Below are 26,774 nucleotides of genomic sequence, written 5' to 3'. Positions count from 1 at the left end.
TTCTTCCCGCTTTTTTCCTGCACTCGTTCGTTGCACGCTTTTTCTCGTTCCCTTCTTCCCGCTTTTATTTTGCATTCGTTCGTTGCACGCTTTTTCTCGTTCCCTTCTTCCCGCTTTTCCCCTGCACTCGTTCGTTGCACGCTTTTTCTCGTTCCCTTCTTCCCGCTTTTTTCCTGCACTCGTTCGTTGCACGCTTTTTCTCGTTCCCTTCTTCCCGCTTTTATTTTGCACTCGTTCGTTGCACGCTTTTTCTCGTTCCCTTCTTCCCGCTTTTCCCCTGCACTCGTTCGTTGCACGCTTTTTCTCGTTCCCTTCTTCCCGCTTTTTTCCTGCACTCGTTCGTTGCACGCTTTTTCTCGTTCCCTTCTTCCTGCTTTTTCCCTGCACTCGTTCGTCGCACACTTTTTCTCGTTCCCTTCTTCCCGCTTTTATTTTGCACTCGTTCGTTGCACGCTTTTTCTCGTTCCCTTCTTCCCGCTTTTCCCCTGCACTCGTTCGTCGCACGCTTTTTCTCGTTCCCTTCTTCCCGCTTTTTCCCTGCACTCGTTCGTCGCACGCTTTTTCTCGTTCCCTTCTTCCCGCTTTTCCCCTGCACTCGTTCGTTGCACGCTTTTTCTCGTTCCCTTCTTCCCGCTTTTTTCCTGCACTCGTTCGTTGCACGCTTTTTCTCGTTCCCTTCTTCCCGCTTTTATTTTGCATTCGTTCGTTGCACGCTTTTTCTCGTTCCCTTCTTCCCGCTTTTTCCCTGCACTCGTTCGTTGCACGCTTTTTCTCGTTCCCTTCTTCCCGCTTTTATTTTGCACTCGTTCGTGGCACGCTTTTTCTCGTTCCCTTCTTCCCGCTTTTTCCCTGCACTCGTTCGTTGCACACTTTTTCTCGTTCCCTTCTTCCCGCTTTTTCCCTGCACTCGTTCGTTGCACGCTTTTTCTCGTTCCCTTCTTCCCACTTTTCCCCTGCACTCGTTCGTTGCACGCTTTTTCTCGTTCCCTTCTTCCCGCTTTTTTCCTGCACTCGTTCGTTGCACGCTTTTTCTCGTTCCCTTCTTCCCGCTTTTATTTTGCACTCGTTCGTTGCACACTTTTTCTCGTTCCCTTCTTCCCGCTTTTATTTTGCACTCGTTCATTGCACGCTTTTTCTCGTTCCCTTCTTCCCGCTTTTTTCCTGCACTCGTTCGTTGCACGCTTTTTCTCGTTCCCTTCTTCCTGCTTTTTCCCTGCACTCGTTCGTTGCACACTTTTTCTCGTTCCCTTCTTCCCGCTTTTATTTTGCACTCGTTCGTTGCACGCTTTTTCTCGTTCCCTTCTTCCCGCTTTTCCCCTGCACTCGTTCGTCGCACGCTTTTTCTCGTTCCCTTCTTCCCGCTTTTCCCCTGCACTTGTTCGTCGCACGCTTTTTCTCGTTCCCTTCTTCCCGCTTTTTCCCTGCACTCGTTCGTTGCACGCTTTTTCTCGTTCCCTTCTTCTCGATTTTATTTTGCACTCGTTCGTTGCACGCTTTTTCTCGTTCCCTTCTTCCCGCTTTTTCCCTGCACTCGTTCGTTGCACGCTTTTTCTCGTTCCCTTCTTCCCGCTTTTTCCCTGCACTCGTTCGTTGCACGCTTTTTCTCGTTCCCTTCTTCCCGCTTTTTCCCTGCACTCGTTCGTTGCACGCTTTTTCTCGTTCCCTTCTTCCCGCTTTTCCCCTGCACTCGTTCGTTGCACGCTTTTTCTCGTTCACTTCTTCCCGCTTTTTCCCTGCACTCGTTCGTTGCACGCTTTTTCTCGTTCCCTTCTTCCTGCTTTTTCCCTGCACTCGTTCGTTGCACGCTTTTTCTCGTTGCCTTCTTCCCGCTTTTCCCCTGCACTCGTTCGTTGCACGCTTTTTCTCGTTCCCTTCTTCCCGCTTTTATTTTGCACTCGTTCGTTGCACGCTTTTTCTCGTTCCCTTCTTCCCGCTTTTTCCCTGCACTCGTTCGTTGCACGCTTTTTCTCGTTCCCTTCTTCCCGCTTTTTCCCTGCACTCGTTCGTTGCACGCTTTTTCTCGTTGCCTTCTTCCCACTTTTCCCCTGCACTCGTTCCTTGCACGCTTTTTCTCATTCCCTTCTTCCCGCTTTTTCCCTGCACTCGTTCGTTGCACGCTTTTTCTCGTTCCCTTCTTCCCGCTTTTTCCCTGCACTCGTTCGTTGCACGCTTTTTCTCGTTCCCTTCTTCCCGCTTTTCCCCTGCACTCGTTCGTTGCACGCTTTTTCTCGTTCACTTCTTCCCGCTTTTTCCCTGCACTCGTTCGTTGCACGCTTTTTCTCGTTCCCTTCTTCCTGCTTTTTCCCTGCACTCGTTCGTTGCACGCTTTTTCTCGTTGCCTTCTTCCCGCTTTTCCCCTGCACTCGTTCGTTGCACGCTTTTTCTCGTTCCCTTCTTCCCGCTTTTATTTTGCACTCGTTCGTTGCACGCTTTTTCTCGTTCCCTTCTTCCCACTTTTCCCCTGCACTCGTTCGTTGCACGCTTTTTCTCGTTCCCTTCTTCCCGCTTTTTCCCTGCACTCCTTCGTTGCACGCTTTTTCTCGTTCCCTTCTTCCCGCTTTTTCCCTGCACTCGTTCGTTGCACGCTTTTTCTCGTTCCCTTCTTCCCGCTTTTTCCCTGCACTCGTTCGTCGCACGCTTTTTCTCGTTCCCTTCTTCCCACTTTTCCCGTTCAGTCGTTCGTTGCACGCTTTTTCTCGTTCCCTTCTTCCCGCTTTTCCCCTGCACTCGTTCGTTGCACGCTTTTTCTCGTTCCCTTCTTCCCGCTTTTATTTTGCACTCGTTCGTTGCACGCTTTTTCTCGTTCCCTTCTTCCCGCTTTTTCCCTGCACTCGTTCGTTGCACGCTTTTTCTCGTTCCCTTCTTCCCACTTTTTCCCTGCACTCGTTTGTTGCACGCTTTTTCTCGTTCCCTTCTTCCCGCTTTTTCCCTGCACTCGTTCGTTGCACGCTTTTTCTCGTTCCCTTCTTCCCGCTTTTTCCCTGCACTCGTTCGTTGCACGCTTTTTCTCGTTCCCTTCTTCTCGATTTTATTTTGCACTCGTTCGTTGCACGCTTTTTCTCGTTCCCTTCTTCCCGCTTTTCCCCTGCACTCATTCGTTGCACGCTTTTTCTCGTTCCCTTCTTCCCACTTTTTCCCTGCACTCGTTCGTTGCACGCTTTTTCTCGTTCCCTTCTTCCCGCTTTTTTCCTGCACTCGTTCGTTGCACGCTTTTTCTCGTTCCCTTCTTCCCGCTTTTCCCCTGCACTCGTTCGTTGCACGCTTTTTCTCGTTCCCTTCTTCCCGCTTTTTCCCTGCACTCGTTCGTTGCACGCTTTTTCTCGTTCCCTTCTTCCCGCTTTTTCCCTGCACTCGTTTGTTGCACGCTTTTTCTCGTTCCCTTCTTCCCGCTTTTTCCCTGCACTCGTTCGTTGCACGCTTTTTCTCGTTCCCTTCTTCCCCCTTTTATTTTGCACTCGTTCGTTGCACGCTTTTTCTCGTTCCCTTCTTCCCGCTTTTCCCTGCACTCGTTTGTTGCACGCTTTTTCTCGTTCCCTTCTTCCCGCTTTTTTCCTGCACTCGTTCGTTGCACGCTTTTTCTCGTTCCCTTCTTCCCGCTTTTTTCCTGCACTCGTTCGTTGCACGCTTTTTCTCGTTCCCTTCTTCCCGCTTTTCCCCTGCACTCGTTCGTTGCACGCTTTTTCTCGTTCCCTTCTTCCCGCTTTTCCCCTGCACTCGTTCGTTGCACGCTTTTTCTCGTTCCCTTCTTCCCGCTTTTCCCCTGCATTCGTTCGTTGCACGCTTTTTCTCGTTCCCTTCTTCCCGCTTTTCCCCTGCACTCGTTCGTTGCACGCTTTTTCTCGTTCCCTTCTTCCCGCTTTTTCCCTGCACTCGTTCGTTGCACGCTTTTTCTCGTTCCCTTCTTCCCGCTTTTTCCCTGCACTCATTCGTTGCACGCTTTTTCTCGTTCCCTTCTTCCCACTTTTCCCCTGCACTCGTTCGTTGCACGCTTTTTCTCGTTCCCTTCTTCCCGCTTTTTCCCTGCACTCGTTCGTTGCACGCTTTTTCTCGTTGCCTTCTTCCCGCTTTTCCCCTGCACTCGTTCGTTGCACGCTTTTTCTCGTTCCCTTCTTCCCGCTTTTTCCCTGCACTCGTTCGTTGCACACTTTTTCTCGTTCCCTTCTTCCCGCTTTTATTTTGCACTCGTTCGTTGCACGCTTTTTCTCGTTCCCTTCTTCCCGCTTTTCCCTTGCACTCGTTCGTCGCACGCTTTTTCTCGTTCCCTTCTTCCCACTTTTCCCCTGCACTCGTTCGTTGCACGCTTTTTCTCGTTCCCTTCTTCCCGCTTTTATTTTGCACTCGTTCGTGGCACGCTTTTTCTCGTTCCCTTCTTCCCGCTTTTTCCCTGCACTCGTTCGTTGCACGCTTTTTCTCGTTCCCTTCTTCCCGCTTTTTCCCTGCACTCGTTCGTTGCACGCTTTTTCTCGTTCCCTTCTTCCCGCTTTTTCCCTGCACTCATTCGTTGCACGCTTTTTCTCGTTCCCTTCTTCCCACTTTTCCCCTGCACTCGTTCGTTGCACGCTTTTTCTCGTTCCCTTCTTCCCGCTTTTTCCCTGCACTCGTTCGTTGCACGCTTTTTCTCGTTCCCTTCTTCCCGCTTTTTCCCTGCACTCGTTCGTTGCACGCTTTTTCTCGTTGCCTTCTTCCCGCTTTTCCCCTGCACTCGTTCGTTGCACGCTTTTTCTCGTTCCCTTCTTCCCGCTTTTTCCCTGCACTCGTTCGTTGCACACTTTTTCTCGTTCCCTTCTTCCCGCTTTTATTTTGCACTCGTTCGTTGCACGCTTTTTCTCGTTCCCTTCTTCCCTCTTTTCCCTTGCACTCGTTCGTCGCACGCTTTTTCTCGTTCCCTTCTTCCCACTTTTCCCCTGCACTCGTTCGTTGCACGCTTTTTCTCGTTCCCTTCTTCCCGCTTTTTTCCTGCACTCGTTTGTTGCACGCTTTTTCTCGTTCCCTTCTTCCCGATTTTTCCCTGCACTCGTTCGTTGCACGCTTTTTCTCGTTCCCTTCTTCCTGCTTTTATTTTGCACTCGTTCGTTGCACGCTTTTTCTCGTTCCCTTCTTCTCGATTTTATTTTGCACTCGTTCGTTGCACGCTTTTTCTCGTTCCCTTCTTCCCGCTTTTTCCCTGCACTCATTCGTTGCACGCTTTTTCTCGTTCCCTTCTTCCCGCTTTTCCCCTGCACTCGTTCGTTGCACGCTTTTTCTTGTTCCCTTCTTCCCGCTTTTATTTTGCACTCGTTCGTTGCACGCTTTTTCTCGTTCCCTTCTTCCCGCTTTTTCCCTGCACTCGTTCGTTGCACGCTTTTTCTCGTTCCCTTCTTCCCGCTTTTTCCCTGCACTCCTTCGTTGCACGCTTTTTCTCGTTCCCTTCTTCCCACTTTTCCCCTGCACTCGTTCGTTGCACGCTTTTTCTCGTTCCCTTCTTCCCGCTTTTTTCCTGCACTCGTTCGTTGCACGCTTTTTCTCGTTCCCTTCTTCCCGCTTTTATTTTGCATTCGTTCGTTGCACGCTTTTTCTCGTTCCCTTCTTCCCGCTTTTTCCCTGCACTCGTTCGTTGCACGCTTTTTCTCGTTCCCTTCTTCCCGCTTTTATTTTGCACTCGTTCGTGGCACGCTTTTTCTCGTTCCCTTCTTCCCGCTTTTTCCCTGCACTCGTTCGTTGCACGCTTTTTCTCGTTCCCTTCTTCCCACTTTTCCCCTGCACTCGTTCGTTGCACGCTTTTTCTCGTTCCCTTCTTCCCGCTTTTTTCCTGCACTCGTTCGTTGCACGCTTTTTCTCGTTCCCTTCTTCCCGCTTTTCCCCTGCACTCGTTCGTTGCACACTTTTTCTCGTTCCCTTCTTCCCGCTTTTTTCCTGCACTCGTTCGTTGCACGCTTTTTCTCGTTCCCTTCTTCCCGCTTTTCCCCTGCACTCGTTCGTTGCACGCTTTTTCTCGTTCCCTTCTTCCCGCTTTTTTCCTGCACTCGTTCGTTGCACGCTTTTTCTCGTTCCCTTCTTCCTGCTTTTTCCCTGCACTCGTTCGTTGCACACTTTTTCTCGTTCCCTTCTTCCCGCTTTTATTTTGCACTCGTTCGTTGCACGCTTTTTCTCGTTCCCTTCTTCCCGCTTTTCCCCTGCACTCGTTCGTCGCACGCTTTTTCTCGTTCCCTTCTTCCCGCTTTTTCCCTGCACTCGTTCGTCGCACGCTTTTTCTCGTTCCCTTCTTCCCGCTTTTCCCCTGCACTCGTTCGTTGCACGCTTTTTCTCGTTCCCTTCTTCCCGCTTTTTTCCTGCACTCGTTCGTTGCACGCTTTTTCTCGTTCCCTTCTTCCCGCTTTTATTTTGCATTCGTTCGTTGCACGCTTTTTCTCGTTCCCTTCTTCCCGCTTTTTCCCTGCACTCGTTCGTTGCACGCTTTTTCTCGTTCCCTTCTTCCCGCTTTTATTTTGCACTCGTTCGTGGCACGCTTTTTCTCGTTCCCTTCTTCCCGCTTTTTCCCTGCACTCGTTCGTTGCACACTTTTTCTCGTTCCCTTCTTCCCGCTTTTTCCCTGCACTCGTTCGTTGCACGCTTTTTCTCGTTCCCTTCTTCCCACTTTTCCCCTGCACTCGTTCGTTGCACGCTTTTTCTCGTTCCCTTCTTCCCGCTTTTTTCCTGCACTCGTTCGTTGCACGCTTTTTCTCGTTCCCTTCTTCCCGCTTTTATTTTGCACTCGTTCGTTGCACGCTTTTTCTCGTTCCCTTCTTCCCGCTTTTATTTTGCACTCGTTCATTGCACGCTTTTTCTCGTTCCCTTCTTCCCGCTTTTTTCCTGCACTCGTTCGTTGCACGCTTTTTCTCGTTCCCTTCTTCCTGCTTTTTCCCTGCACTCGTTCGTTGCACACTTTTTCTCGTTCCCTTCTTCCCGCTTTTATTTTGCACTCGTTCGTTGCACGCTTTTTCTCGTTCCCTTCTTCCCGCTTTTCCCCTGCACTCGTTCGTCGCACGCTTTTTCTCGTTCCCTTCTTCCCGCTTTTCCCCTGCACTTGTTCGTCGCACGCTTTTTCTCGTTCCCTTCTTCCCGCTTTTTCCCTGCACTCGTTCGTTGCACGCTTTTTCTCGTTCCCTTCTTCTCGATTTTATTTTGCACTCGTTCGTTGCACGCTTTTTCTCGTTCCCTTCTTCCCGCTTTTTCCCTGCACTCGTTCGTTGCACGCTTTTTCTCGTTCCCTTCTTCCCGCTTTTTCCCTGCACTCGTTCGTTGCACGCTTTTTCTCGTTCCCTTCTTCCCGCTTTTTCCCTGCACTCGTTCGTTGCACGCTTTTTCTCGTTCCCTTCTTCCCGCTTTTCCCCTGCACTCGTTCGTTGCACGCTTTTTCTCGTTCACTTCTTCCCGCTTTTTCCCTGCACTCGTTCGTTGCACGCTTTTTCTCGTTCCCTTCTTCCTGCTTTTTCCCTGCACTCGTTCGTTGCACGCTTTTTCTCGTTGCCTTCTTCCCGCTTTTCCCCTGCACTCGTTCGTTGCACGCTTTTTCTCGTTCCCTTCTTCCCGCTTTTATTTTGCACTCGTTCGTTGCACGCTTTTTCTCGTTCCCTTCTTCCCACTTTTCCCCTGCACTCGTTCGTTGCACGCTTTTTCTCGTTCCCTTCTTCCCGCTTTTTCCCTGCACTCGTTCGTTGCACGCTTTTTCTCGTTGCCTTCTTCCCACTTTTCCCCTGCACTCGTTCGTTGCACGCTTTTTCTCGTTCCCTTCTTCCCGCTTTTTCCCTGCACTCGTTCGTTGCACGCTTTTTCTCGTTCCCTTCTTCCCGCTTTTTCCCTGCACTCGTTCGTTGCACGCTTTTTCTCGTTCCCTTCTTCCCGCTTTTCCCCTGCACTCGTTCGTTGCACGCTTTTTCTCGTTCACTTCTTCCCGCTTTTTCCCTGCACTCGTTCGTTGCACGCTTTTTCTCGTTCCCTTCTTCCTGCTTTTTCCCTGCACTCGTTCGTTGCACGCTTTTTCTCGTTGCCTTCTTCCCGCTTTTCCCCTGCACTCGTTCGTTGCACGCTTTTTCTCGTTCCCTTCTTCCCGCTTTTATTTTGCACTCGTTCGTTGCACGCTTTTTCTCGTTCCCTTCTTCCCACTTTTCCCCTGCACTCGTTCGTTGCACGCTTTTTCTCGTTCCCTTCTTCCCGCTTTTTCCCTGCACTCGTTCGTTGCACGCTTTTTCTCGTTGCCTTCTTCCCACTTTTCCCCTGCACTCGTTGGTTGCACGCTTTTTCTCGTTCCCTTCTTCCCGCTTTTTCCCTGCACTCCTTCGTTGCACGCTTTTTCTCGTTCCCTTCTTCCCGCTTTTTCCCTGCACTCGTTCGTTGCACGCTTTTTCTCGTTCCCTTCTTCCCGCTTTTTTCCTGCACTCGTTCGTTGCACGCTTTTTCTCGTTCCCTTCTTCCCACTTTTCCCGTTCAGTCGTTCGTTGCACGCTTTTTCTCGTTCCCTTCTTCCCGCTTTTCCCCTGCACTCGTTCGTTGCACGCTTTTTCTCGTTCCCTTCTTCCCGCTTTTATTTTGCACTCGTTCGTTGCACGCTTTTTCTCGTTCCCTTCTTCCCGCTTTTTCCCTGCACTCGTTCGTTGCACGCTTTTTCTCGTTCCCTTCTTCCCACTTTTTCCCTGCACTCGTTTGTTGCACGCTTTTTCTCGTTCCCTTCTTCCCGCTTTTTCCCTGCACTCGTTTGTTGCACGCTTTTTCTCGTTCCCTTCTTCCCGCTTTTTCCCTGCACTCGTTCGTTGCACGCTTTTTCTCGTTCCCTTCTTCTCGATTTTATTTTGCACTCGTTCGTTGCACGCTTTTTCTCGTTCCCTTCTTCCCGCTTTCCCCCTGCACTCATTCGTTGCACGCTTTTTCTCGTTCCCTTCTTCCCACTTTTTCCCTGCACTCGTTCGTTGCACGCTTTTTCTCGTTCCCTTCTTCCCGCTTTTTTCCTGCACTCGTTCGTTGCACGCTTTTTCTCGTTCCCTTCTTCCCGCTTTTCCCCTGCACTCGTTCGTTGCACGCTTTTTCTCGTTCCCTTCTTCCCGCTTTTTCCCTGCACTCGTTCGTTGCACGCTTTTTCTCGTTCCCTTCTTCCCGCTTTTTCCCTGCACTCGTTTGTTGCACGCTTTTTCTCGTTCCCTTCTTCCCGCTTTTTCCCTGCACTCGTTCGTTGCACGCTTTTTCTCGTTCCCTTCTTCCCGCTTTTATTTTGCACTCGTTCGTTGCACGCTTTTTCTCGTTCCCTTCTTCCCGCTTTTCCCTGCACTCGTTTGTTGCACGCTTTTTCTCGTTCCCTTCTTCCCGCTTTTTTCCTGCACTCGTTCGTTGCACGCTTTTTCTCGTTCCCTTCTTCCCGCTTTTTCCCTGCACTCGTTCGTTGCACGCTTTTTCTCGTTCCCTTCTTCCCGCTTTTCCCCTGCACTCGTTCGTTGCACGCTTTTTCTCGTTCCCTTCTTCCCGCTTTTCCCCTGCACTCGTTCGTTGCACGCTTTTTCTCGTTCCCTTCTTCCCGCTTTTCCCCTGCATTCGTTCGTTGCACGCTTTTTCTCGTTCCCTTCTTCCCGCTTTTCCCCTGCACTCGTTCGTTGCACGCTTTTTCTCGTTCCCTTCTTCCCGCTTTTATTTTGCACTCGTTCGTTGCACGCTTTTTCTCGTTCCCTTCTTCCCGCTTTTTCCCTGCACTCATTCGTTGCACGCTTTTTCTCGTTCCCTTCTTCCCACTTTTCCCCTGCACTCGTTCGTTGCACGCTTTTTCTCGTTCCCTTCTTCCCGCTTTTTCCCTGCACTCGTTCGTTGCACACTTTTTCTCGTTCCCTTCTTCCCGCTTTTATTTTGCACTCGTTCGTTGCACGCTTTTTCTCGTTCCCTTCTTCCCGCTTTTCCCTTGCACTCGTTCGTTGCACGCTTTTTCTCGTTCCCTTCTTCCCGCTTTTATTTTGCACTCGTTCGTGGCACGCTTTTTCTCGTTCCCTTCTTCCCGCTTTTTCCCTGCACTCGTTCGTTGCACGCTTTTTCTCGTTCCCTTCTTCCCGCTTTTTCCCTGCACTCGTTCGTTGCACGCTTTTTCTCGTTCCCTTCTTCCCGCTTTTTCCCTGCACTCATTCGTTGCACGCTTTTTCTCGTTCCCTTCTTCCCACTTTTCCCCTGCACTCGTTCGTTGCACGCTTTTTCTCGTTCCCTTCTTCCCGCTTTTTCCCTGCACTCGTTCGTTGCACGCTTTTTCTCGTTCCCTTCTTCCCGCTTTTTCCCTGCACTCGTTCGTTGCACGCTTTTTCTCGTTGCCTTCTTCCCGCTTTTCCCCTGCACTCGTTCGTTGCACGCTTTTTCTCGTTCCCTTCTTCCCGCTTTTTCCCTGCACTCGTTCGTTGCACACTTTTTCTCGTTCCCTTCTTCCCGCTTTTTCCCTGCACTCGTTCGTTGCACGCTTTTTCTCGTTCCCTTCTTCCCTCTTTTCCCTTGCACTCGTTCGTCGCACGCTTTTTCTCGTTCCCTTCTTCCCACTTTTCCCCTGCACTCGTTCGTTGCACGCTTTTTCTCGTTCCCTTCTTCCCGCTTTTTTCCTGCACTCGTTTGTTGCACGCTTTTTCTCGTTCCCTTCTTCCCGCTTTTTCCCTGCACTCGTTCGTTGCACGCTTTTTCTCGTTCCCTTCTTCCCGCTTTTATTTTGCACTCGTTCGTTGCACGCTTTTTCTCGTTCCCTTCTTCCTGCTTTTATTTTGCACTCGTTCGTTGCACGCTTTTTCTCGTTCCCTTCTTCTCGATTTTATTTTGCACTCGTTCGTTGCACGCTTTTTCTCGTTCCCTTCTTCCCGCTTTTTCCCTGCACTCATTCGTTGCACGCTTTTTCTCGTTCCCTTCTTCCCGCTTTTCCCCTGCACTCGTTCGTTGCACGCTTTTTCTCGTTCCCTTCTTCCCGCTTTTATTTTGCACTCGTTCGTTGCACGCTTTTTCTCGTTCCCTTCTTCCCGCTTTTTCCCTGCACTCGTTCGTTGCACGCTTTTTCTCGTTCCCTTCTTCCCGCTTTTATTTTGCACTCGTTCGTCGCACGCTTTTTCTCGTTCCCTTCTTCCCGCTTTTTCCCTGCACTCGTTCGTTGCACGCTTTTTCTCGTTCCCTTCTTCCCACTTTTCCCCTGCACTCGTTCGTTGCACGCTTTTTCTTGTTCCCTTCTTCCCGCTTTTATTTTGCACTCGTTCGTTGCACGCTTTTTCTCGTTCCCTTCTTCCCGCTTTTTCCCTGCACTCGTTCGTTGCACGCTTTTTCTCGTTCCCTTCTTCCCGCTTTTATTTTGCACTCGTTCGTTGCACGCTTTTTCTCGTTCCCTTCTTCCCGCTTTTTCCCTGCACTCGTTTGTTGCACGCTTTTTCTCGTTCCCTTCTTCCCGATTTTATTTTGCACTCGTTCGTGGCACGCTTTTTCTCGTTCCCTTCTTCCCGCTTTTATTTTGCATTCGTTCGTTGCACGCTTTTTCTCGTTCCCTTCTTCCCGCTTTTTCCCTGCACTCGTTCGTTGCACGCTTTTTCTCGTTCCCTTCTTCCCGCTTTTATTTTGCACTCGTTCGTGGCACGCTTTTTCTCGTTCCCTTCTTCCCGCTTTTTCCCTGCACTCGTTCGTTGCACGCTTTTTCTCGTTCCCTTCTTCCCACTTTTCCCCTGCACTCGTTCGTTGCACGCTTTTTCTCGTTCCCTTCTTCCCGCTTTTTTCCTGCACTCGTTCGTTGCACGCTTTTTCTCGTTCCCTTCTTCCCGCTTTTCCCCTGCACTCGTTCGTTGCACACTTTTTCTCGTTCCCTTCTTCCCGCTTTTATTTTGCACTCGTTCGTTGCACGCTTTTTCTCGTTCCCTTCTTCCCGCTTTTTTCCTGCACTCGTTCGTTGCACGCTTTTTCTCGTTCCCTTCTTCCTGCTTTTTCCCTGCACTCGTTCGTTGCACACTTTTTCTCGTTCCCTTCTTCCCGCTTTTATTTTGCACTCGTTCGTTGCACGCTTTTTCTCGTTCCCTTCTTCCCGCTTTTCCCCTGCACTCGTTCGTCGCACGCTTTTTCTCGTTCCCTTCTTCCCGCTTTTTCCCTGCACTCGTTCGTCGCACGCTTTTTCTCGTTCCCTTCTTCCCGCTTTTCCCCTGCACTCGTTCGTTGCACGCTTTTTCTCGTTCCCTTCTTCCCGCTTTTTTCCTGCACTCGTTCGTTGCACGCTTTTTCTCGTTCCCTTCTTCCCGCTTTTATTTTGCATTCGTTCGTTGCACGCTTTTTCTCGTTCCCTTCTTCCCGCTTTTTCCCTGCACTCGTTCGTTGCACGCTTTTTCTCGTTCCCTTCTTCCCGCTTTTATTTTGCACTCGTTCGTGGCACGCTTTTTCTCGTTCCCTTCTTCCCGCTTTTTCCCTGCACTCGTTCGTTGCACACTTTTTCTCGTTCCCTTCTTCCCGCTTTTTCCCTGCACTCGTTCGTTGCACGCTTTTTCTCGTTCCCTTCTTCCCACTTTTCCCCTGCACTCGTTCGTTGCACGCTTTTTCTCGTTCCCTTCTTCCCGCTTTTTTCCTGCACTCGTTCGTTGCACGCTTTTTCTCGTTCCCTTCTTCCCGCTTTTATTTTGCACTCGTTCGTTGCACGCTTTTTCTCGTTCCCTTCTTCCCGCTTTTATTTTGCACTCGTTCATTGCACGCTTTTTCTCGTTCCCTTCTTCCCGCTTTTTTCCTGCACTCGTTCGTTGCACGCTTTTTCTCGTTCCCTTCTTCCTGCTTTTTCCCTGCACTCGTTCGTTGCACGCTTTTTCTCGTTCCCTTCTTCCCGCTTTTATTTTGCACTCGTTCGTTGCACGCTTTTTCTCGTTCCCTTCTTCCCGCTTTTCCCCTGCACTCGTTCGTCGCACGCTTTTTCTCGTTCCCTTCTTCCCGCTTTTCCCCTGCACTTGTTCGTCGCACGCTTTTTCTCGTTCCCTTCTTCCCGCTTTTTCCCTGCACTCGTTCGTTGCACGCTTTTTCTCGTTCCCTTCTTCTCGATTTTATTTTGCACTCGTTCGTTGCACGCTTTTTCTCGTTCCCTTCTTCCCGCTTTTTCCCTGCACTCGTTCGTTGCACGCTTTTTCTCGTTCCCTTCTTCCCGCTTTTCCCCTGCACTCGTTCGTTGCACGCTTTTTCTCGTTCACTTCTTCCCGCTTTTTCCCTGCACTCGTTCGTTGCACGCTTTTTCTCGTTCCCTTCTTCCTGCTTTTTCCCTGCACTCGTTCGTTGCACGCTTTTTCTCGTTGCCTTCTTCCCGCTTTTCCCCTGCACTCGTTCGTTGCACGCTTTTTCTCGTTCCCTTCTTCCCGCTTTTATTTTGCACTCGTTCGTTGCACGCTTTTTCTCGTTCCCTTCTTCCCACTTTTCCCCTGCACTCGTTCGTTGCACGCTTTTTCTCGTTCCCTTCTTCCCGCTTTTTCCCTGCACTCATTCGTTGCACGCTTTTTCTCGTTCCCTTCTTCCCACTTTTCCCCTGCACTCGTTCGTTGCACGCTTTTTCTCGTTCCCTTCTTCCCGCTTTTTCCCTGCACTCGTTCGTTGCACGCTTTTTCTCGTTCCCTTCTTCCCGCTTTTTCCCTGCACTCGTTCGTTGCACGCTTTTTCTCGTTCCCTTCTTCCCGCTTTTCCCCTGCACTCGTTCGTTGCACGCTTTTTCTCGTTCACTTCTTCCCGCTTTTTCCCTGCACTCGTTCGTTGCACGCTTTTTCTCGTTCCCTTCTTCCTGCTTTTTCCCTGCACTCGTTCGTTGCACGCTTTTTCTCGTTGCCTTCTTCCCGCTTTTCCCCTGCACTCGTTCGTTGCACGCTTTTTCTCGTTCCCTTCTTCCCGCTTTTATTTTGCACTCGTTCGTTGCACGCTTTTTCTCGTTCCCTTCTTCCCACTTTTCCCCTGCACTCGTTCGTTGCACGCTTTTTCTCGTTCCCTTCTTCCCGCTTTTTCCCTGCACTCGTTCGTTGCACGCTTTTTCTCGTTGCCTTCTTCCCACTTTTCCCCTGCACTCGTTGGTTGCACGCTTTTTCTCGTTCCCTTCTTCCCGCTTTTTCCCTGCACTCCTTCGTTGCACGCTTTTTCTCGTTCCCTTCTTCCCGCTTTTTCCCTGCACTCGTTCGTTGCACGCTTTTTCTCGTTCCCTTCTTCCCGCTTTTTCCCTGCACTCGTTCGTTGCACGCTTTTTCTCGTTCCCTTCTTCCCACTTTTCCCGTTCAGTCGTTCGTTGCACGCTTTTTCTCGTTCCCTTCTTCCCGCTTTTCCCCTGCACTCGTTCGTTGCACGCTTTTTCTCGTTCCCTTCTTCCCGCTTTTATTTTGCACTCGTTCGTTGCACGCTTTTTCTCGTTCCCTTCTTCCCGCTTTTTCCCTGCACTCGTTCGTTGCACGCTTTTTCTCGTTCCCTTCTTCCCACTTTTTCCCTGCACTCGTTTGTTGCACGCTTTTTCTCGTTCCCTTCTTCCCGCTTTTTCCCTGCACTCGTTCGTTGCACGCTTTTTCTCGTTCCCTTCTTCCCGCTTTTTCCCTGCACTCGTTCGTTGCACGCTTTTTCTCGTTCCCTTCTTCTCGATTTTATTTTGCACTCGTTCGTTGCACGCTTTTTCTCGTTCCCTTCTTCCCGCTTTCCCCCTGCACTCATTCGTTGCACGCTTTTTCTCGTTCCCTTCTTCCCACTTTTTCCCTGCACTCGTTCGTTGCACGCTTTTTCTCGTTCCCTTCTTCCCGCTTTTTTCCTGCACTCGTTCGTTGCACGCTTTTTCTCGTTCCCTTCTTCCCGCTTTTCCCCTGCACTCGTTCGTTGCACGCTTTTTCTCGTTCCCTTCTTCCCGCTTTTCCCCTGCACTCGTTCGTTGCACGCTTTTTCTCGTTCCCTTCTTCCCGCTTTTCCCCTGCATTCGTTCGTTGCACGCTTTTTCTCGTTCCCTTCTTCCCGCTTTTCCCCTGCACTCGTTCGTTGCACGCTTTTTCTCGTTCCCTTCTTCCCGCTTTTTCCCTGCACTCGTTCGTTGCACGCTTTTTCTCGTTCCCTTCTTCCCGCTTTTTCCCTGCACTCATTCGTTGCACGTTTTTTCTCGTTCCCTTCTTCCCACTTTTCCCCTGCACTCGTTCGTTGCACGCTTTTTCTCGTTCCCTTCTTCCCGCTTTTTCCCTGCACTCGTTCGTTGCACGCTTTTTCTCGTTGCCTTCTTCCCGCTTTTCCCCTGCACTCGTTCGTTGCACGCTTTTTCTCGTTCCCTTCTTCCCGCTTTTTCCCTGCACTCGTTCGTTGCACACTTTTTCTCGTTCCCTTCTTCCTGCTTTTATTTTGCACTCGTTCGTTGCACGCTTTTTCTCGTTCCCTTCTTCCCGCTTTTCCCTTGCACTCGTTCGTCGCACGCTTTTTCTCGTTCCCTTCTTCCCACTTTTCCCCTGCACTCGTTCGTTGCACGCTTTTTCTCGTTCCCTTCTTCCCGCTTTTATTTTGCACTCGTTCGTGGCACGCTTTTTCTCGTTCCCTTCTTCCCGCTTTTTCCCTGCACTCGTTCGTTGCACGCTTTTTCTCGTTCCCTTCTTCCCGCTTTTTCCCTGCACTCGTTCGTTGCACGCTTTTTCTCGTTCCCTTCTTCCCGCTTTTTCCCTGCACTCATTCGTTGCACGCTTTTTCTCGTTCCCTTCTTCCCACTTTTCCCCTGCACTCGTTCGTTGCACGCTTTTTCTCGTTCCCTTCTTCCCGCTTTTTCCCTGCACTCGTTCGTTGCACGCTTTTTCTCGTTCCCTTCTTCCCGCTTTTTCCCTGCACTCGTTCGTTGCACGCTTTTTCTCGTTGCCTTCTTCCCGCTTTTCCCCTGCACTCGTTCGTTGCACGCTTTTTCTCGTTCCCTTCTTCCCGCTTTTTCCCTGCACTCGTTCGTTGCACACTTTTTCTCGTTCCCTTCTTCCCGCTTTTATTTTGCACTCGTTCGTTGCACGCTTTTTCTCGTTCCCTTCTTCCCTCTTTTCCCTTGCACTCGTTCGTCGCACGCTTTTTCTCGTTCCCTTCTTCCCACTTTTCCCCTGCACTCGTTCGTTGCACGCTTTTTCTCGTTCCCTTCTTCCCGCTTTTTTCCTGCACTCGTTTGTTGCACGCTTTTTCTCGTTCCCTTCTTCCCGCTTTTTCCCTGCACTCGTTCGTTGCACGCTTTTTCTCGTTCCCTTCTTCCCGCTTTTATTTTGCACTCGTTCGTTGCACGCTTTTTCTCGTTCCCTTCTTCCTGCTTTTATTTTGCACTCGTTCGTTGCACGCTTTTTCTCGTTCCCTTCTTCTCGATTTTATTTTGCACTCGTTCGTTGCACGCTTTTTCTCGTTCCCTTCTTCCCGCTTTTTCCCTGCACTCATTCGTTGCACGCTTTTTCTCGTTCCCTTCTTCCCGCTTTTTCCCTGCACTCGTTTGTTGCACGCTTTTTCTCGTTCCCTTCTTCCCGCTTTTTCCCTGCACTCGTTCGTTGCACGCTTTTTCTCGTTCCCTTCTTCCCACTTTTCCCGTTCAGTCGTTCGTTGCACGCTTTTTCTCGTTCCCTTCTTCCCGCTTTTCCCCTGCACTCGTTCGTTGCACGCTTTTTCTCGTTCCCTTCTTCCCGCTTTTATTTTGCACTCGTTCGTTGCACGCTTTTTCTCGTTCCCTTCTTCCCGCTTTTTCCCTGCACTCGTTCGTTGCACGCTTTTTCTCGTTCCCTTCTTCCCACTTTTTCCCTGCACTCGTTTGTTGCACGCTTTTTCTCGTTCCCTTCTTCCCGCTTTTTCCCTGCACTCGTTCGTTGCACGCTTTTTCTCGTTCCCTTCTTCCCGCTTTTTCCCTGCACTCGTTCGTTGCACGCTTTTTCTCGTTCCCTTCTTCTCGATTTTATTTTGCACTCGTTCGTTGCACGCTTTTTCTCGTTCCCTTCTTCCCGCTTTCCCCCTGCACTCATTCGTTGCACGCTTTTTCTCGTTCCCTTCTTCCCACTTTTTCCCTGCACTCGTTCGTTGCACGCTTTTTCTCGTTCCCTTCTTCCCGCTTTTCCCCTGCACTCGTTCGTTGCACGCTTTTTCTCGTTCCCTTCTTCCCGCTTTTCCCCTGCACTCGTTCGTTGCACGCTTTTTCTCGTTCCCTTCTTCCCGCTTTTCCCCTGCATTCGTTCGTTGCACGCTTTTTCTCGTTCCCTTCTTCTCGATTTTATTTTGCACTCGTTCGTTGCACGCTTTTTCTCGTTCCCTTCTTCCCGCTTTTCCCCTGCATTCGTTCGTTGCACGCTTTTTCTCGTTCCCTTCTTCTCGATTTTATTTTGCACTCGTTCGTTGCACGCTTTTTCTCGTTCCCTTCTTCCCGCTTTTTCCCTGCACTCATTCGTTGCACGCTTTTTCTCGTTCCCTTCTTCCCGCTTTTTCCCTGCACTCGTTCGTTGCACGCTTTTTCTCGTTCCCTTCTTCCCGCTTTTTCCCTGCACTCGTTCGTTGCACGCTTTTTCTCGTTCCCTTCTTCCCACTTTTCCCGTTCAGTCGTTCGTTGCACGCTTTTTCTCGTTCCCTTCTTCCCGCTTTTCCCCTGCACTCGTTCGTTGCACGCTTTTTCTCGTTCCCTTCTTCCCGCTTTTATTTTGCACTCGTTCGTTGCACGCTTTTTCTCGTTCCCTTCTTCCCGCTTTTTCCCTGCACTCGTTCGTTGCACGCTTTTTCTCGTTCCCTTCTTCCCACTTTTTCCCTGCACTCGTTTGTTGCACGCTTTTTCTCGTTCCCTTCTTCCCGCTTTTTCCCTGCACTCGTTCGTTGCACGCTTTTTCTCGTTCCCTTCTTCCCGCTTTTTCCCTGCACTCGTTCGTTGCACGCTTTTTCTCGTTCCCTTCTTCTCGATTTTATTTTGCACTCGTTCGTTGCACGCTTTTTCTCGTTCCCTTCTTCCCGCTTTCCCCCTGCACTCATTCGTTGCACGCTTTTTCTCGTTCCCTTCTTCCCACTTTTTTCCTGCACTCGTTCGTTGCACGCTTTTTCTCGTTCCCTTCTTCCCGCTTTTCCCCTGCACTCGTTCGTTGCACGCTTTTTCTCGTTCCCTTCTTCCCGCTTTTCCCCTGCACTCGTTCGTTGCACGCTTTTTCTCGTTCCCTTCTTCCCGCTTTTCCCCTGCATTCGTTCGTTTCACGCTTTTTCTCGTTCCCTTCTTCCCGCTTTTCCCCTGCACTCGTTCGTTGCACGCTTTTTCTCGTTCCCTTCTTCCCGCTTTTTCCCTGCACTCGTTCGTTGCACGCTTTTTCTCGTTCCCTTCTTCCCGCTTTTTCCCTGCACTCATTCGTTGCACGCTTTTTCTCGTTCCCTTCTTCCCACTTTTCCCCTGCACTCGTTCGTTGCACGCTTTTTCTCGTTCCCTTCTTCCCGCTTTTTCCCTGCACTCGTTCGTTGCACGCTTTTTCTCGTTGCCTTCTTCCCGCTTTTCCCCTGCACTCGTTCGTTGCACGCTTTTTCTCGTTCCCTTCTTCCCGCTTTTTCCCTGCACTCGTTCGTTGCACACTTTTTCTCGTTCCCTTCTTCCCGCTTTTTCCCTGCACTCGTTCGTTGCACGCTTTTTCTCGTTGCCTTCTTCCCGCTTTTCCCCTGCACTCGTTCGTTGCACGCTTTTTCTCGTTCCCTTCTTCCCGCTTTTTCCCTGCACTCGTTCGTTGCACACTTTTTCTCGTTCCCTTCTTCCCGCTTTTATTTTGCACTCGTTCGTTGCACGCTTTTTCTCGTTCCCTTCTTCCCTCTTTTCCCTTGCACTCGTTCGTCGCACGCTTTTTCTCGTTCCCTTCTTCCCACTTTTCCCCTGCACTCGTTCGTTGCACGCTTTTTCTCGTTCCCTTCTTCCCGCTTTTTTCCTGCACTCGTTTGTTGCACGCTTTTTCTCGTTCCCTTCTTCCCGCTTTTTCCCTGCACTCGTTCGTTGCACGCTTTTTCTCGTTCCCTTCTTCCCGCTTTTATTTTGCACTCGTTCGTTGCACGCTTTTTCTCGTTCCCTTCTTCCTGCTTTTATTTTGCACTCGTTCGTTGCACGCTTTTTCTCGTTCCCTTCTTCTCGATTTTATTTTGCACTCGTTCGTTGCACGCTTTTTCTCGTTCCCTTCTTCCCGCTTTTTCCCTGCACTCATTCGTTGCACGCTTTTTCTCGTTCCCTTCTTCCCGCTTTTCCCCTGCACTCGTTCGTTGCACGCTTTTTCTTGTTCCCTTCTTCCCGCTTTTATTTTGCACTCGTTTGTTGCACGCTTTTTCTCGTTCCCTTCTTCCCGCTTTTATTTTGCACTCGTTCGTTGCACGCTTTTTCTCGTTCCCTTCTTCCCGCTTTTATTTTGCACTCGTTCGTCGCACGCTTTTTCTCGTTCCCTTCTTCCCGCTTTTTCCCTGCACTCGTTCGTTGCACGCTTTTTCTCGTTCCCTTCTTCCCGCTTTTCCCCTGCACTCGTTCGTTGCACGCTTTTTCTTGTTCCCTTCTTCCCGCTTTTATTTTGCACTCGTTCGTTGCACGCTTTTTCTCGTTCCCTTCTTCCCGCTTTTATTTTGCACTCGTTCGTTGCACGCTTTTTCTCGTTCCCTTCTTCCCGCTTTTTCCCTGCACTCGTTCGTTGCACGCTTTTTCTCGTTCCCTTCTTCCCGCTTTTATTTTGCACTCGTTCGTTGCACGCTTTTTCTCGTTCCCTTCTTCCCGCTTTTTCCCTGCACTCGTTCGTTGCACGCTTTTTCTCGTTCCCTTCTTCCCGATTTTATTTTGCACTCGTTCGTGGCACGCTTTTTCTCGTTCCCTTCTTCCCGCTTTTATTTTGCATTCGTTCGTTGCACGCTTTTTCTCGTTCCCTTCTTCCCGCTTTTCCCCTGCACTCGTTCGTTGCACGCTTTTTCTCGTTCCCTTCTTCCCGCTTTTCCCCTGCATTCGTTCGTTGCACGCTTTTTCTCGTTCCCTTCTTCCCGCTTTTCCCCTGCACTCGTTCGTTGCACGCTTTTTCTCGTTCCCTTCTTCCCGCTTTTTCCCTGCACTCGTTCGTTGCACGCTTTTTCTCGTTCCCTTCTTCCCGCTTTTTCCCTGCACTCGTTCGTTGCACGCTTTTTCTCGTTCCCTTCTTCCCACTTTTCCCCTGCACTCGTTCGTTGCACGCTTTTTCTCGTTCCCTTCTTCCCGCTTTTTCCCTGCACTCGTTCGTTGCACGCTTTTTCTCGTTGCCTTCTTCCCGCTTTTCCCCTGCACTCGTTCGTTGCACGCTTTTTCTCGTTCCCTTCTTCCCGCTTTTTCCCTGCACTCGTTCGTTGCACACTTTTTCTCGTTCCCTTCTTCCCGCTTTTATTTTGCACTCGTTCGTTGCACGCTTTTTCTCGTTCCCTTCTTCCCGCTTTTCCCTTGCACTCGTTCGTCGCACGCTTTTTCTCGTTCCCTTCTTCCCACTTTTCCCCTGCACTCGTTCGTTGCACGCTTTTTCTCGTTCCCTTCTTCCCGCTTTTATTTTGCACTCGTTCGTGGCACGCTTTTTCTCGTTCCCTTCTTCCCGCTTTTTCCCTGCACTCGTTCGTTGCACGCTTTTTCTCGTTCCCTTCTTCCCGCTTTTTCCCTGCACTCGTTCGTTGCACGCTTTTTCTCGTTCCCTTCTTCCCGCTTTTTCCCTGCACTCATTCGTTGCACGCTTTTTCTCGTTCCCTTCTTCCCACTTTTCCCCTGCACTCGTTCGTTGCACGCTTTTTCTCGTTCCCTTCTTCCCGCTTTTTCCCTGCACTCGTTCGTTGCACGCTTTTTCTCGTTCCCTTCTTCCCGCTTTTTCCCTGCACTCGTTCGTTGCACGCTTTTTCTCGTTGCCTTCTTCCCGCTTTTCCCCTGCACTCGTTCGTTGCACGCTTTTTCTCGTTCCCTTCTTCCCGCTTTTTCCCTGCACTCGTTCGTTGCACACTTTTTCTCGTTCCCTTCTTCCCGCTTTTATTTTGCACTCGTTCGTTGCACGCTTTTTCTCGTTCCCTTCTTCCCTCTTTTCCCTTGCACTCGTTCGTCGCACGCTTTTTCTCGTTCCCTTCTTCCCACTTTTCCCCTGCACTCGTTCGTTGCACGCTTTTTCTCGTTCCCTTCTTCCCGCTTTTTTCCTGCACTCGTTTGTTGCACGCTTTTTCTCGTTCCCTTCTTCCCGCTTTTTCCCTGCACTCGTTCGTTGCACGCTTTTTCTCGTTCCCTTCTTCCCGCTTTTATTTTGCACTCGTTCGTTGCACGCTTTTTCTCGTTCCCTTCTTCCTGCTTTTATTTTGCACTCGTTCGTTGCACGCTTTTTCTCGTTCCCTTCTTCTCGATTTTATTTTGCACTCGTTCGTTGCACGCTTTTTCTCGTTCCCTTCTTCCCGCTTTTTCCCTGCACTCATTCGTTGCACGCTTTTTCTCGTTCCCTTCTTCCCGCTTTTCCCCTGCACTCGTTCGTTGCACGCTTTTTCTTGTTCCCTTCTTCCCGCTTTTATTTTGCACTCGTTTGTTGCACGCTTTTTCTCGTTCCCTTCTTCCCGCTTTTATTTTGCACTCGTTCGTTGCACGCTTTTTCTCGTTCCCTTCTTCCCGCTTTTATTTTGCACTCGTTCGTCGCACGCTTTTTCTCGTTCCCTTCTTCCCGCTTTTTCCCTGCACTCGTTCGTTGCACGCTTTTTCTCGTTCCCTTCTTCCCGCTTTTCCCTGCACTCGTTCGTTGCACGCTTTTTCTTGTTCCCTTCTTCCCGCTTTTATTTTGCACTCGTTCGTTGCACGCTTTTTCTCGTTCCCTTCTTCCCGCTTTTATTTTGCACTCGTTCGTTGCACGCTTTTTCTCGTTCCCTTCTTCCCGCTTTTTCCCTGCACTCGTTCGTTGCACGCTTTTTCTCGTTCCCTTCTTCCCGCTTTTATTTTGCACTCGTTCGTTGCACGCTTTTTCTCGTTCCCTTCTTCCCGCTTTTTCCCTGCACTCGTTCGTTGCACGCTTTTTCTCGTTCCCTTCTTCCCGATTTTATTTTGCACTCGTTCGTGGCACGCTTTTTCTCGTTCCCTTCTTCCCGCTTTTATTTTGCATTCGTTCGTTGCACGCTTTTTCTCGTTCCCTTCTTCCCGCTTTTTCCCTGCACTCGTTCGTTGCACGCTTTTTCTCGTTCCCTTCTTCCCGCTTTTATTTTGCACTCGTTCGTGGCACGCTTTTTCTCGTTCCCTTCTTCCCGCTTTTTCCCTGCACTCGTTCGTTGCACGCTTTTTCTCGTTCCCTTCTTCCCACTTTTCCCCTGCACTCGTTCGTTGCACGCTTTTTCTCGTTCCCTTCTTCCCGCTTTTTTCCTGCACTCGTTCGTTGCACGCTTTTTCTCGTTCCCTTCTTCCCGCTTTTCCCCTGCACTCGTTCGTTGCACACTTTTTCTCGTTCCCTTCTTCCCGCTTTTATTTTGCACTCGTTCGTTGCACGCTTTTTCTCGTTCCCTTCTTCCCGCTTTTCCCCTGCACTCGTTCGTTGCACGCTTTTTCTCGTTCCCTTCTTCCCGCTTTTTTCCTGCACTCGTTCGTTGCACGCTTTTTCTCGTTCCCTTCTTCCTGCTTTTTCCCTGCACTCGTTCGTTGCACACTTTTTCTCGTTCCCTTCTTCCCGCTTTTATTTTGCACTCGTTCGTTGCACGCTTTTTCTCGTTCCCTTCTTCCCGCTTTTCCCCTGCACTCGTTCGTCGCACGCTTTTTCTCGTTCCCTTCTTCCCGCTTTTTCCCTGCACTCGTTCGTCGCACGCTTTTTCTCGTTCCCTTCTTCCCGCTTTTTCCCTGCACTCGTTCGTTGCACGCTTTTTCTCGTTCCCTTCTTCCCGCTTTTTTCCTGCACTCGTTCGTTGCACGCTTTTTCTCGTTCCCTTCTTCCCGCTTTTATTTTGCATTCGTTCGTTGCACGCTTTTTCTCGTTCCCTTCTTCCCGCTTTTTCCCTGCACTCGTTCGTTGCACGCTTTTTCTCGTTCCCTTCTTCCCGCTTTTATTTTGCACTCGTTCGTGGCACGCTTTTTCTCGTTCCCTTCTTCCCGCTTTTTCCCTGCACTCGTTCGTTGCACACTTTTTCTCGTTCCCTTCTTCCCGCTTTTTCCCTGCACTCGTTCGTTGCACGCTTTTTCTCGTTCCCTTCTTCCCACTTTTCCCCTGCACTCGTTCGTTGCACGCTTTTTCTCGTTCCCTTCTTCCCGCTTTTTTCCTGCACTCGTTCGTTGCACGCTTTTTCTCGTTCCCTTCTTCCCGCTTTTATTTTGCACTCGTTCGTTGCACGCTTTTTCTCGTTCCCTTCTTCCCGCTTTTATTTTGCACTCGTTCATTGCACGCTTTTTCTCGTTCCCTTCTTCCCGCTTTTTTCCTGCACTCGTTCGTTGCACGCTTTTTCTCGTTCCCTTCTTCCTGCTTTTTCCCTGCACTCGTTCGTTGCACACTTTTTCTCGTTCCCTTCTTCCCGCTTTTATTTTGCACTCGTTCGTTGCACGCTTTTTCTCGTTCCCTTCTTCCCGCTTTTTCCCTGCACTCATTCGTTGCACGCTTTTTCTCGTTCCCTTCTTCCCACTTTTCCCCTGCACTCGTTCGTTGCACGCTTTTTCTCGTTCCCTTCTTCCCGCTTTTTCCCTGCACTCGTTCGTTGCACGCTTTTTCTCGTTGCCTTCTTCCCGCTTTTCCCCTGCACTCGTTCGTTGCACGCTTTTTCTCGTTCCCTTCTTCCCGCTTTTTCCCTGCACTCGTTCGTTGCACACTTTTTCTCGTTCCCTTCTTCCCGCTTTTTCCCTGCACTCGTTCGTTGCACGCTTTTTCTCGTTCCCTTCTTCCCTCTTTTCCCTTGCACTCGTTCGTCGCACGCTTTTTCTCGTTCCCTTCTTCCCACTTTTCCCCTGCACTCGTTCGTTGCACGCTTTTTCTCGTTCCCTTCTTCCCGCTTTTATTTTGCACTCGTTCGTGGCACGCTTTTTCTCGTTCCCTTCTTCCCGCTTTTTCCCTGCACTCGTTCGTTGCACGCTTTTTCTCGTTCCCTTCTTCCCGCTTTTTCCCTGCACTCGTTCGTTGCACGCTTTTTCTCGTTCCCTTCTTCCCGCTTTTTCCCTGCACTCATTCGTTGCACGCTTTTTCTCGTTCCCTTCTTCCCACTTTTCCCCTGCACTCGTTCGTTGCACGCTTTTTCTCGTTCCCTTCTTCCCGCTTTTTCCCTGCACTCGTTCGTTGCACGCTTTTTCTCGTTCCCTTCTTCCCGCTTTTTCCCTGCACTCGTTTGTTGCACGCTTTTTCTCGTTGCCTTCTTCCCGCTTTTCCCCTGCACTCGTTCGTTGCACGCTTTTTCTCGTTCCCTTCTTCCCGCTTTTTCCCTGCACTCGTTCGTTGCACACTTTTTCTCGTTCCCTTCTTCCCGCTTTTATTTTGCACTCGTTCGTTGCACGCTTTTTCTCGTTCCCTTCTTCCCTCTTTTCCCTTGCACTCGTTCGTCGCACGCTTTTTCTCGTTCCCTTCTTCCCACTTTTCCCCTGCACTCGTTCGTTGCACGCTTTTTCTCGTTCCCTTCTTCCCGCTTTTTTCCTGCACTCGTTTGTTGCACGCTTTTTCTCGTTCCCTTCTTCCCGCTTTTTCCCTGCACTCGTTCGTTGCACGCTTTTTCTCGTTCCCTTCTTCCCGCTTTTATTTTGCACTCGTTCGTTGCACGCTTTTTCTCGTTCCCTTCTTCCTGCTTTTATTTTGCACTCGTTCGTTGCACGCTTTTTCTCGTTCCCTTCTTCCCGCTTTTATTTTGCACTCGTTCGTTGCACGCTTTTTCTCGTTCCCTTCTTCCCGCTTTTTCCCTGCACTCATTCGTTGCACGCTTTTTCTCGTTCCCTTCTTCCCGCTTTTCCCCTGCACTCGTTCGTTGCACGCTTTTTCTTGTTCCCTTCTTCCCGCTTTTATTTTGCACTCGTTCGTTGCACGCTTTTTCTCGTTCCCTTCTTCCCGCTTTTTCCCTGCACTCGTTCGTTGCACGCTTTTTCTCGTTCCCTTCTTCCCGCTTTTATTTTGCACTCGTTCGTCGCACGCTTTTTCTCGTTCCCTTCTTCCCGCTTTTTCCCTGCACTCATTCGTTGCACGCTTTTTCTCGTTCCCTTCTTCCCGCTTTTCCCCTGCACTCGTTCGTTGCACGCTTTTTCTTGTTCCCTTCTTCCCGCTTTTATTTTGCACTCGTTCGTTGCACGCTTTTTCTCGTTCCCTTCTTCCCGCTTTTTCCCTGCACTCGTTCGTTGCACGCTTTTTCTCGTTCCCTTCTTCCCGCTTTTATTTTGCACTCGTTCGTTGCACGCTTTTTCTCGTTCCCTTCTTCCCGCTTTTTCCCTGCACTCGTTCGTTGCACGCTTTTTCTCGTTCCCTTCTTCCCGATTTTATTTTGCACTCGTTCGTGGCACGCTTTTTCTCGTTCCCTTCTTCCCGCTTTTCCCCTGCACTCGTTCGTCGCACGCTTTTTCTCGTTCCCTTCTTCCCGCTTTTTCCCTGCACTCGTTCGTTGCACGCTTTTTCTCGTTCCCTTCTTCCCGCTTTTTCCCTGCACTCGTTTGTTGCACGCTTTTTCTCGTTCCCTTCTTCCCACTTTTCCCCTGCACTCGTTCGTTGCACGCTTTTTCTCGTTCCCTTCTTCCCGCTTTTTCCCTGCACTCGTTCGTTGCACGCTTTTTCTCGTTCCCTTCTTCCCGCTTTTCCCCTGCACTCGTTCGTTGCACGCTTTTTCTCGTTCCCTTCTTCCCGCTTTTTCCCTGCACTCGTTCGTTGCACGCTTTTTCTCGTTCCCTTCTTCCCGCTTTTTCCCTGCACTCGTTCGTTGCACGCTTTTTCTCGTTCCCTTCTTCCCGCTTTTTCCCTGCACTCGTTCGTTGCACGCTTTTTCTCGTTCCCTTCTTCCCCCTTTTATTTTGCACTCGTTCGTTGCACGCTTTTTCTCGTTCCCTTCTTCCCGCTTTTCCCTGCACTCGTTTGTTGCACGCTTTTTCTCGTTCCCTTCTTCCCGCTTTTTTCCTGCACTCGTTCGTTGCACGCTTTTTCTCGTTCCCTTCTTCCCGCTTTTTTCCTGCACTCGTTCGTTGCACGCTTTTTCTCGTTCCCTTCTTCCCGCTTTTCCCCTGCACTCGTTCGTTGCACGCTTTTTCTCGTTCCCTTCTTCCCGCTTTTCCCCTGCACTCGTTCGTTGCACGCTTTTTCTCGTTCCCTTCTTCCCGCTTTTCCCCTGCATTCGTTCGTTGCACGCTTTTTCTCGTTCCCTTCTTCCCGCTTTTCCCCTGCACTCGTTCGTTGCACGCTTTTTCTCGTTCCCTTCTTCCCGCTTTTTCCCTGCACTCGTTCGTTGCACGCTTTTTCTCGTTCCCTTCTTCCCGCTTTTTCCCTGCACTCATTCGTTGCACGCTTTTTCTCGTTCCCTTCTTCCCACTTTTCCCCTGCACTCGTTCGTTGCACGCTTTTTCTCGTTCCCTTCTTCCCGCTTTTTCCCTGCACTCGTTCGTTGCACGCTTTTTCTCGTTGCCTTCTTCCCGCTTTTCCCCTGCACTCGTTCGTTGCACGCTTTTTCTCGTTCCCTTCTTCCCGCTTTTTCCCTGCACTCGTTCGTTGCACACTTTTTCTCGTTCCCTTCTTCCCGCTTTTATTTTGCACTCGTTCGTTGCACGCTTTTTCTCGTTCCCTTCTTCCCGCTTTTCCCTTGCACTCGTTCGTCGCACGCTTTTTCTCGTTCCCTTCTTCCCACTTTTCCCCTGCACTCGTTCGTTGCACGCTTTTTCTCGTTCCCTTCTTCCCGCTTTTATTTTGCACTCGTTCGTGGCACGCTTTTTCTCGTTC

Source organism: Aphelocoma coerulescens, chromosome 3 (genome assembly GCF_041296385.1).
Source record: "Aphelocoma coerulescens isolate FSJ_1873_10779 chromosome 3, UR_Acoe_1.0, whole genome shotgun sequence".
Lineage (NCBI taxonomy): Eukaryota > Metazoa > Chordata > Aves > Passeriformes > Corvidae > Aphelocoma > Aphelocoma coerulescens.
The sequence above is the reverse complement of the archived record's forward strand: the minus strand, read 5'-3'. Positions refer to the sequence as shown.